This window comes from Arachis stenosperma, chromosome 3, assembly GCF_014773155.1.
Source record: "Arachis stenosperma cultivar V10309 chromosome 3, arast.V10309.gnm1.PFL2, whole genome shotgun sequence".
NCBI lineage: Eukaryota > Viridiplantae > Streptophyta > Magnoliopsida > Fabales > Fabaceae > Arachis > Arachis stenosperma.
This window is the reverse complement of record NC_080379.1, coordinates 2,761,080-2,773,302: the sequence shown is the minus strand read 5'-3', so window position 1 is coordinate 2,773,302 and position 12,223 is coordinate 2,761,080. Positions and strand designations below refer to the sequence as shown.

The window sequence follows — 12,223 nt, the reverse complement described above, 5'->3', positions numbered from 1 at the left end:
CTCTTTCATATGAGCAGGAACAAAGACAAAGGCATTCTTGTTGAAGCTGACCCTGAACCTGAAAGGACCTTGAAGAGAAAGCTAAGAGAAGCCAAAATACAACTCTCTTTAGAGGACCTGACCGAATTCTTCAAAGGAGAAGAACACATGGCAGCCGAAAACAACAACAATGCCAACAATGCAAGGAAGGTGCTAGGTGACTTTACTGCACCTACTCCCAACTTCTATGGGAGAAGCATCTCTATCCCTGCCATTGGAGCAAACAACTTTGAGCTAAAGCCTCAATTAGTTTCTCTAATGCAACAGAATTGCAAGTTCCATGGACTTCCAATGGAAGATCCTCATCAGTTCTTAGCTGAATTCTTGCAAATCTGTGACACAGTCAAGACTAATGGGGTAGACCCTGAGGTCTATAGACTGATGCTATTCCCTTTTGCTGTAAGAGACAGAGCTAGAACATGGTTGGATTCTCAACCTAAAGAAAGCCTGGACTCTTGGGAAAAGCTAGTCAATGCCTTCTTGGCAAAGTTCTTTCCACCTCAAAAATTGAGTAAGCTTAGAGTGGAAGTCCAAACCTTCAGACAGAAGGATGGAGAATCCCTCTATGAAGCTTGGGAAAGATACAAACAATTAATCAGAAAATGTCCTCCAGACATGCTTTCTGAATAGAGCATCATAGGTATTTTCTATGATGGTCTCTCTGAACTATCCAAGATGTCTTTGGATAGCTCTGCTGGAGGATCTCTTCATCTGAAGAAGACGCCTACAGAGGCTCAAGAGCTAATTGAAATGGTTGCAAATAACCAATTCATGTACACTTCTGAAAGGAATCCTGTGAACAATGGGACTAATCAGAAGAAAGGAGTTCTTGAGATTGACACTCTGAACGCCATATTGGCTCAGAATAAGATATTGACTCAACAAGTCAATTTGATTTCTCAAAGTCTGTCTGGAATGCAAAATGCACCTGGCAGTACTAAGGATGCTTCATCTGAGGAAGAAGCTTATGATCCTGAGAACCCTTCAATGGAAGAGGTGAATTACCTAGGAGAACCCTATGGAAACACCTACAATTCTTCATGGAGAAATCACCCAAATTTCTCATGGAAGAATCAAGAGAGACCTCAACAAGGTTTCAATAATAATAATGGTGGAAGAAATAGGCTTGGCAATAACAAGCCTTTTCCATCATCTTCTCAGCAACAAACAGAGAGTTCTAAGCAGAATACCTCTGACTTAGCAACCATGGTCTCTGATCTAATCAAAACCACTCAAAGTTTCATGACTGAAACAAGGTCCTCCATCAGAAATTTGGAAGGACAAGTGGGTAAGCTGAGCAAGAAAGTTACTGAACTCCCTCCTAGCACTCTCCCAAGTAATACAGAAGAAAATCCAAAAGGAGAGTGCAAAGCCATAACCATGGCCGAATATGGAGAGGAAAGAGAGGAGGTGGACACCACTGAGGAAAACCTCAATGGGCGTGCACCAACCTCCTCTGAGTTCCCCAAAGAGGAACCATGGAAATCTGAGGCTCAAAATGAGACCATAGAAATTCCATTGGACTTACTTCTGCCTTTCATGAGCTTTGATGAGTATTCTTCCTCTGAAGAGGATGAGTATGTCACTGAAGAGCAAGTTGCTAAATACCTTGGAGCAATCATGAAGCTAAATGACAAGTTATTTGGAAATGAGACTTGGGAGAATGAACCTCCTTTGCTCACCAAAGAACTGGATGACTTGTCTAGGCAGAAATTACCTCAAAAGAGACAAGATCCTGGGAAGTGCATGGATGAATCCATCATCCTTGGTAGACCCTTCCTAGCCACAGCAAAGGCTGTGATTGATGTTGATGGAGGTGAACTGATCATTCAAGTGAATGAAGAATCCTATGTGTTTAAGGCTCAAGGATATCCCTCTGTCACCATGGAGAAGAAGCATGAAGAGCTTCTCTCAAATCAGAGACAAACAGAGCCCCCACAGTCAAACTCTAAGTTTGGTGTTGGGAGGCCACAACCAACCTCTAAGTTTGGTGTTGAACCCCCACATTCAAACTCTAAGTTTGGTGTTGGGAGGTTCCCACATTGCTCTGAGTATTTATGAGGCTCCATGAGAGTCCTCTGTCAAGCTACTGACATTAAAGAAGCGCTTGTTGGGAGGCAACCCAATGTTATATTTTGACTATTTTCTTTTGTTATTTGTAGGTTGATGATCATAAGAAGTCACAAAATCCATTGAAAAAGCAAAAACAGAATGAAAAACAGGAAGAAAAACAGCACACCCTGGAGGAAGAACTCACTGGCGTTTAAACGCCAGTGAGGCTAGCAGTTGGGCGTTTAACGCCCAGTCTGGCACCATTCTGGGCGTTTAACGCCAGAAAGGGGCACCAGACTGGCGTTAAACGCCAGAAAAGGGCTAGAACCTGGCGTTAAACGCCAGGAATGGGCACCAGCCCGGCGTTTAACGCCAGAAATGGCTCAAAACGTGAATTTTGATGCCATTTGGTGCAGGGATGACTTTTCCTTGACATCTAAGGATCTGTGGACCCCACAGGATCCCCACCAACCCCACCACTCTCTCTTCTTCTTCACCCATTCACCATTCACCTCAATACCTCTTCACCACCTCCATCTCCTCCATCTCTTCTTCTTCTACTCTCTTCTTTCTTCTTTTGCTCGAGGACGAGCAAACCTTTTAAGTTTGGTGTGGTAAAAGCATTGCTTTTTGTTTTTCCATAACCATTTATGGCATCCAAAGCCGGTTCAACTGAGAAGGCATAACCTCAAGCCCATCACTAAGAAGAAGATGGAGCAAACAAGAGACCCCTCTCATCAAGAAATCCCTGAGATACCTCAAGGGATGCACTTTCCTCCACAAGACTATTGGGAGCAACTGAACACCTCCCTAGGAGAATTAAGTTCCAACATGGGACAACTAAGGGTGGAGCACCAAGAACACTCCATTCTCCTCCATTAGAGAAGATCAAAGAATCATGAGAGAGGAGCAACAAAGACAAGGAAGAGACATTGAGGAGCTCAAGCACTCCATAGGACCTTCAAGAGGAAGGAAGAGCCGCCATCACTAAGGTGGACCCGTTCCTTGATTTCCTTGTTCTTTATTCTTCTGTTTTTCGAATTTTTATGCTTATGTTTATCCATGTTTGTGTCTTATGATCATTAGTGTCTTAGTGTCTATGCCTTAAAGCTATGAATATGAATCCATCACCTTTCTTAAATGAAAACTGTTTTTATCACAAAAGAACAAGAAGTACAGGATTTCAAATTCATCTTTAAAACTAGCTTATTTAGTTTGATGTGGTGGCAATACTTTTGTTTTCTGAATGTATGCTTGAACAGTGCATATGTCTTTTGAATTTGTTGTTCATGAATGTTAAAATTGTTGGCTCTTGAAAGAATGATGAAAAAGGAGACATGTTACTGAGGATCTGAAAAATCATAAAAATGATTCTTGAAGCAAGAAAAAGCAGTGAATACAAAAAAAAAAAAGAGAGAAAAGCAGAAAAACGAAAAAAAAAGGGGGAGAAAGAAAAAGAAAAGAAAAAGAAAGAAATAAAGTTGTGATCCAAGGCAAAAAAAGTGTGCTTAAGAACCCTGGACACCTCTAATTGGGGACTTTAGCAAAGCTGAGTCACAATCTGAAAAGGTTCACCCAATTATGTGTCTGTGGCATGTATGTATCCGGTGGTAATACTGGAAAACAAAGTGCTTTGGGCCACGGCCAAGACTCAATAAGTAGCTGTGTTCAAGAATCATCATACTTAACTAGGAGAATCAATAACACTATCTGGATTCTAAGTTCCTAAAGAAGCCAATCATTCTGAACCTCAGAGGATAAAGTGAGATGCCAAAACTGTTTGGAGGCAAAAAGCTACTAGTCCCGCTCATCTAATTTGGAGCTTAGTTTCATTGATAATTTGGAGTCTATAGTATATTCTCTTCTTTTTATCTCATTTGATTTTCAGTTGCTTGAGGACAAGCAACAATTTAAGTTTGGTGTTGTGATGAGCGGATAAGTTGTACGCTTTTTGGCATTGTTTTTAGTATGTTTTTGGTAGTTTTAGTTGAGTTTTTATTATATTTTTATTAGTTTTTAATTAAAATTCACTTTTCTGGACTTTACTATGAGTTTGTGTGTTTTTCTGTGATTTCAGGTATTTTCTGGCTGAAATTGAAGGTTCTGAGCAAAAATCTGATTTAGAGACTGAAAAGGACTGCAGATGCTGTTGGATTCTGACCTCCCTGCACTCGAAGTGGATTTTCTGGAGCTACAGAAGCCCAATTGGCGCGCTCTCAACGGCGTTGGAAAGTAGACATCCTGGGCTTTCCAGAAATATATGATAGTCCATACTTTGCCCAAGATTTGATGGCCCAAACCGGCGTTCAAAGTCACCCTCAGAATTCCCAGCGTTAAACGCCCAAACTGGCACAAGAATGGGAGTTAAACGCCCAAACTGGCACCAAAACGGGAGTTAAACGCCAAGAAGAGTCTCTACACGAAAAATGCTTCATTGCTCAGCCCAAGCACACACCAAGTGGGCCCGGAAGTGGATTTTTATGTCATTTACTCATCTTTGTACACCTTAGGCTACTAGTTCTTTATAAATAGGACCTTTTACTATTGTATTTTCATCTTGGTTCTTCTGGTTCCCTCTCTGGGGCCGAAACCAATGATCACTTTTGTTCTTATGTATTTTCAACGGTGGAGTTTCTACACACCATAGATTAAGGTGTGGAGCTCTGCTGTACCTCGAGTATTAATGCAATTACTATTGTTCTTCCATTCAATTCCGCTTGTTCTTTGTCCAAGATATCACTTGTTCTTCAACTTGATGAATGTGATGATCCGTGACACTCATCATCATTCTCACCCATGAACAAGGGTGACTGACAACCACTCTGTTCTACAAGCATTCGAGGCTTAGTGAATATCTCTTGGATTCTTTAATCGGAATCCTCGTGGTATAGGCAGGACCTGATGGCAGCATTCAAGAGAATCCGGAAGGTCTAAACCTTGTCTGTGGTATTCTGAGTAGGATTCAATGATTGAATGACTGTGACGTGCTTCAAACTCCTGAGGGTGGGGCGTTAGTGACAGACGCCAAAAGAATCAATGGATTCTATTCCGATCTGATTGAGAACCGACATATGGATTCCGCTATGCTGTGACCAGAGCATATGCAATCGTTTCCAATGAGAGGATGGGAGGTAGCTGCTGACAACAGTGAAACCCTACACGAGCTTGCCATGGAAAGGAGTAAGAAGGATTGGATGAAGACAGTAGGAAAGCAGAGAGACGGAAGGGAAGGCATCTTCATGCGCTTATCTGAAGTTCCTACCAATGAATTACATAAGTATCACTATCTTTATCTTTATGTTATTTTCGTTCATCACCATTATACATTTAAGTTTGCCTGACTGAGATTTACAAGATGACCATAGCTTGCTTCATACCAACAATCTCCGTGGGATCGACCCTTACTCGCGTAAGGTATTACTTGGACGACCCAGTGCACTTGCTGGTTAGTTGTGCGAAGTTGTAGTGATCACAATTTCGCGCACCACAAACTAGGGTTGGATGAGAAAGAATTAAGAGCTTACCCCGACACCTTATACGGATTAGGCGACACGCCAATAAAGCCACTGGGATTTTTGCCCCTCCACACCACTTTTGGAAAAGGGGAAAAATCAAAAACTTTGAGTGTAGACTTCATAGTCATCGATGTAGGGTCAGCATATAATGCTTTAATCGGCAGAGCTACCCTTAATCGACTCGGAGCGGTGGTATCCACTCCCCACCTTTGTATGAAATTCCCGACCCCAGCGGGGATAGTAACGGTAAGGGGAGATCAGAAATTGGCAAGGAAATGCTACAATGAAAGCCTAAACCTGAGAGGAAAAGGCAGAGAGATTCACACAATAGAACTTGGTGGTGCAAGGGCTAGAGAAGAGCTGTGACCACAGCCGGGAGGAAAAACCGAGGAGATACAGGTAGGCGAAGAGGAAGGAAAAAATACTCACATAGAAGCCAACCTAGGGGAAACCCTAAAACAAGGGTTGACTAAGCTCCTAAGAGACAACTCCGATCTCTTTGCCTGGAAGGCCTCCGACATGCCCGGGATAGACCCCGAGCTCATGTCCCACAAGCTCTCGGTCTACCCGGGGTCCCGACCCATACAACAAAGAAGGCGCAAGCTCGGCCCAGAACGAGCCCTAGTAGTAGAAGAACAAGTACAGGCGCTCCTAGAAGCCGGCTTCATCAGAGAAGTCAAGTACCCAACATGGCTAGCCAATGTAGTGCTAGTCAAAAAACAAAATGGCAAATGGAGAATGTGTGTCGACTATACCGACTTAAATAAGGCCTGTCCCAAGGACCTTTATCCACTGCCAAGTATTGATACCCTAGTAGACTCCAGCTCGGGGTATCAATACTTGTCGTTCATGGACGCCTACTCGGGGTATAACCAAATCCCGATGTATGAGCCAGACCAGGAAAAGACATTCTTCATCATGCCCAGAGCAAATTTTTGCTATGTGGTCATGCCATTTGGATTAAAAAATGGAGGGGCCACATACCAAAGGCTGATGAACAAAGTGTTTGCTCCCCACCTTGGGAGGCTAATGGAAGTATACGTCGACGACATGCTGGTGAAAACCAAGAAAGAAGTCGACCTCTTGTTAGACCTCTCGCGAGTCTTTGACACCATAAGGTTACACGGGATGAGACTAAATCCCGCAAAGTGTGCCTTCGCGGTAGAGGCGGAAAAATTTCTAGGGTTCATGCTGACACAAAGAGGGATTGAAGCCAATCCCGATAAATGTAGAGCTATCCTGGAAATGAAAAGCCCGACCTGTTTAAGAGAGTTCCAGCAGCTAAATGGCCGACTTACAGCCCTCTCCAGATTCTTGGCAGGATCAGCACTAAAATCCCTTCCACTATTCTCCTTATTGAGAAAGGGATGTCAGTTCGAATGGACTCCTGAATGCGAGAAGGCATTTCTTTGCTTCAAAAGATTCTTGAGCCAACCTCTGATTCTGACCCGACCTGTAGCTGGAGAAGACCTCATCCTATATTTATCTGTAGCAGACAAGGCTGTCGCGTCAGCCCTGATAAGAGAAGACGAGGTCGGCCAGCATCCAGTGTATTTCATCAGCAAAGTTTTACAAGGACCCGAGCTAAGATACTGGTGGACGAAATTGTGATTACTATCTTTTGAGCTTTAGTATGTATTTACTCTTAGGGCACTGTTTATTTTCACAACTCCGTTCAACTAACCAGCAAGTGTACTGGGTCGTCCAAGTAATAAACCTTACGTGAGTAAGGGTCGAATCCACAGAGATTGTTGGTATGAAGCAAGCTATGGTCACCTTGTAGATCTCAGTCAGGCGGATTAAACATGATACTTGATTAGATTCAAATAATAAAATAGAAATAATAAAAGGGATAGAATACTTATGCAGATTCATTAGTAGAGGTATCAGTTAAGTATATGAAGATGCTGTATGACTCAAGGACGCCTGCCTTCCCACTGCTTCTACTCAATCCTTCTTACTCCTTTCCATGGCAAGCTTTGTATAGGGGTTCACCATCAGCTGTGGCTACTTTCATCCTCTCGGGGAAATATCCTATGCGGCTGTCACTCGCACAGCTAACCAGTCTGGAGGTATCACCCATGGTTGATGGCTACATCCCATCCTCGCAGTGAAAGCTAATGCTCACGCACTCTGTCACAGTACGGCCAATCACCGGTTGGTTCCCGCTCCTACTGGAATAGAATCCCTTGATTCTTTTGCGTCTGTCACTAACGCCCAGCAGGTTACAAGTTTGAAGCACGTCACAGTCATTCATTACCGGAATCCTACTCGGAATACCACAGACAAGGTTAGACTTTCCGGATTCCCAGGATCCTACTCGGAACACCACAGACAAGGTTGGACTTTCCGGATCCTCATAAATGCCACCATCCATCTAGCTTATACCACGAAGATTCTGTTGGGGAATCTAAGAGACACACATTCAAGCTCAGTTGCATGTAGAACGGAAGTGGTTGTCAATCACGCGCATTCATAAGTGAGAATAATAATGAGGGTTATCTAACTCATTACATTCGTCATGTTCTTGGGTACGAATGAATATCTTGGAATAAGAATAAGATAGAGACCGAATAAAAGAAAATAGAACTTCATTGATACTTGAGGTACAGCAGAGCTCCACACCCTTAATCTATGGTGTGCAGAAACTCCACCGTTGAAAATACATAAGTAAAGGGTTCAGGCATGGCCGAATGGCCAGCCCCCAAAACGTGATCAATGATCTCCTAAGATGAAGAATAAAACAAAACTGAGATCAAAGATGTCTAATACAATAGATAAATGTCCTATATATACTAGACTAGCTCCTAGGGTTTACATGAGTAAGTAATTGATGCATAAATTCACTTCCCGGGCCCACTTGGTGTGTGCTTGGGCTGAGCTTGATCAATCCACGAGCTAAGGCATTTCTTGGCGTTGAACTTTGAGTTATGACGTGTTTTGGGCGTTCAACTCCGGATCATGACGTTTTTCTGGCGTTTAACTCCAGACAGCAGCATGAACTTGGCGTTTAACGCCAAGTTACGTCATCAATCTTCGAATAAAGTATGGACTATTATATATTGCTGGAAAGCCCTGGATGTCTACTTTCCAACGCCGTTGAGAGCGCGCCAATTGGAGTTCTGTAGCTCCAGAAAATCCATTTCGAGGGCAGGGAGGTCAGAATCCAACAGCATCAGCAGTCCTTTTGTCAGCCTTTTTCAGAGTTTTGCTCAAATCCCTCAATTTCAGTCAGAATTTACCTGAAATCACAGAAAAACACACAAACTCATAGTAAAGTCTAGAAATGTGAATTTAACATAAAAACTAAGGAAAACATCCCTAAAAGTAGCTCAAACTTACTAAAAACTACCTAAAAACAATGCCAAAAAGCGTATAAATTATCCGCTCATCACAACACCAAACTTAAATTGTTGCTTGTCTCCAAGCAACTGAAAATCAAATAGGATAAAAAGAAGAGAATATACTATAAATTCAAAAATATCAATGAATATTAATTATAATTAAATGAGCGGGACTTGTAGCTTTTTGCTTCTGAACAGGTTTGGCATCTCACTTTTTCCTTTGAAGTTTATGAATGATTGGCTTCTCTAGGAACTTAGAATTTTGGATTGTGTTATTGAATTTCCTAATTTAAGCATGTTGATTCTTGAACACAGCTACTTATGAGTCTTGCCGTGGCCCTAAGCACTTTGTTTTCTAGTATTACCACCAGATACATAAATGCCAGAGACACATAACTGGGTGAACCTTTTCAGATTGTGACTTAGCTTTGCTAAAGTCCCCAGTTAGTGGTGTCCAGAGCTCTTAAGCACACTCTTTTGCTTTGGATCACGACTTTAACCACTCAGTCTCAAGCTTTTCACTTGGACCTTCATGACACAAGCACATGGTTAGGGACAGCTTGATCTAGCCGCTTAGGCCTGGATTTTATTTCCTTGGGCCCTCCTATCCATTGATGCTCAAAGCCTTGGATCCTTTTTACCCTTGCCTTTTGGTTTTAAGGGCTATTGGCTTTTTCTACTGCTCCTTCTTTTTTTTTTTCGCCATTTTTTTTCAAATTTTTCTGCAAGCTTTCTTTTTCACTGTTTTTTCTTGCTTCAAGAATCAATTTCATGATTTTTCAGATCCTCAATAACATTTCTCTTTGTTCATCATTCCTTTGAGAGCCAACAATTTTAACACTCATAGACAACAAGATCAAAAGACATATGCACTGTTCAAGCATTCATTCAGAAAACAAAAAGTATTGTCACCACATCAATATAATTAAACTAAATTCAATAGCTATTTTCGAAATTTATGTACTTCTTGTTCTTTTGAATTAAAACATTTTTCTTTTAAGAGAGGTGAAGGACTAATGGATTTTATTCATAGCTTTAAGGCATGGTTACATACTAATGATCATGAAATAAAGACACAAAACATAGATAAACACAATAATAAAAACCGAAAACAGAAAGAAATAAAGAACAAGGAATGAATCCACCTTTAGTGGCGTCTTCTTCTTGAAGGACCAATGATGTTCTTCAACTCTTCTATGTCCCTTCCTTGCCTTTGTTGCTCCTCCCTCATTGCTCTTTGATCTTCTCTTATTTCTTGGAGAATGATGGAGTGCTCATGATGTTCCACCCTTAGTTGTTCAACATTATGGCTCAAATCTTCTAAGGAGGTGTTGAGTTGCTCCCAATAGTTGTTGGGAGGAAAGTGCATTCCTTGAGGCATTTGTTGATGATGCACTTCCTCATGCTCTTGTTGAAGGCCGTGAGAGGCTTCTCTTGCTTGCTCCATCCTCTTCTTTGTGATGGGCTTGTCTTCTTCAATGGAGACATCTCCTTCTATGATAACTCCAGCTGAGTAACATAGATGGCATATAAGGTGGGGGAAGGCCAGCCGTGCCATGTGTGAAGGCTTGTCAGCTATTTTGTAGAGTTCATTGGAGATGACTTCATGAACTTCTATTTCCTCTCCAATCATGATGCTATGAATCATGATGGCCCGATCCACAGTAACTTCAGATCGGTTGCTTGTAGGGATGATGGATCTTTGGATGAACTCCAACCATCCTCTAGCTACAGGCTTGAGGTCCAGTCTTCTTAGTTGGACTGGCTTACCTTTGGAGTCTATTCTCCATTGGGCTCCTTCCACACATATGTCCATAAGGACTTGGTCCAACCTTTGGTTAAAGTTGACCCTTCTTGTGTAGGGGCGTTCATCACCTTGCATCATGGGTAAGTGAAATGCCAACCTCACATTTTCCGGACTAAAATCCAAGTATTTCCCCCTAACCATTGTGAGATAATTCTTTGGGCTTGGGTTCATACTTTGGTCATGGTTCCTAGTGATCCATGCATTGGCATAGAACTCTTGAACCATTAGAATTCCGACTTGTTGCATGGGGTTGGCTAAGACTTCCCAACCTCTTCTTTGAATTTCATGTCGGATCTCCGGATACTCATTTTTCTTGAGTTTGAAAGGGACCTCAGGGATCACTTTCTTCTTTGCCACAATATCATAGAAGTGGTCTTGATGGCTCTTGGAGATGAATCTTTCCATCTCCCATGACTCGGAGGTGGAAGCTTTTGCTTTCCCTTTCCCTTTTCTTGAGGAAACTCCGGCCTTAGGTGCCATTGATAATGGAAAAACAGAAAAAAGCTTATGCTTTTACCACACCAAACTTAAAATTTGCTCGTCCTCGAGCAAGAAAAGAAAAGAAAGGTAGAAGAAGAAGAAGAGAATATGGTGGAGAGGGAGAGAAGTGGTTTCGGCTATGTGGGGAAGAAGGGGTTGTGTTGTGTGAAAATGAAGAATAATTGAATGGTATTTATAGGGAGGGGGAGGGTATAGGTTCGGCCAATTTGGGTGGGAATGGGTGGGAAAGTGAATTTGAATTTTATGGAGGTAGGTGGGGTTTATGGGGAAGAGGGGGTTGATGTGAATGGTGAATGGGGTAATTGGGAAGAGGAATTGAGGTGATTGATGAAGAAGATGTTGGGAAGTGTGACATGGGGAAGAGTAATCACATTCACAAAAACTAGGATTAGAAGGTAAGGTGTGAATATGTTAGATGGGGATCCTGTGGGGTCCACAGATCCTGAGGTGAGGATCCTGTGGGGTCTACAGATCCTGAGGTGAAAACAAATACCATTCCTTCACCATATAGGCATGTAACATGCCTTCATGCATCATCCTGGCGTTTAAACGCCCATTTGTTCATGTTCTGGGCGTTCAACGCCCATGTAATGCATGTTTCTGGCGTTGAACGCCAGTTTCATGCTTGTTCCTGGCGTTCAACGCCAGGTTGTCCTCTCTGTGCACCATCCTGGCGTTTAACGCCAGGTTATTGCTTGTATTGGGCGTTCAGCGCCAGAATGGTGCTCTGTTCTGGCGTTGAACGCCAGACAGATGCATCTTACTGGCGTTGAACGCCAGTCTGCGCTGCCTCCAGGGTGAAAAATTTTTTTTTCTTCTGTTTTTGACTCTGTTTTTAATTTTTTTGATTTTTTTTTCGTGACTCCTCATGATCATGTACCTAATAAAACACAAAAATAACAAAGAAACAAAATAAAATAAAATTAGATAAATAAAATTGGGTTGCCTCCCAACAAGCGCTTCTT

General features: G+C 42.2%; 1 non-coding gene across 1 annotated transcript; it reads right to left on the bottom strand.

Moving 5' to 3' along the window:
* Nucleotides 1-552: 552 nt before the first annotated feature.
* LOC130972080 (small nucleolar RNA R71) lies at nt 553-660 on the bottom strand. The gene has a single exon (XR_009083280.1). It is a non-coding gene; the product is annotated as a small nucleolar RNA R71 (small nucleolar RNA).
* Between the last annotated feature and the right edge of the window lie 11,563 nt (nt 661-12,223).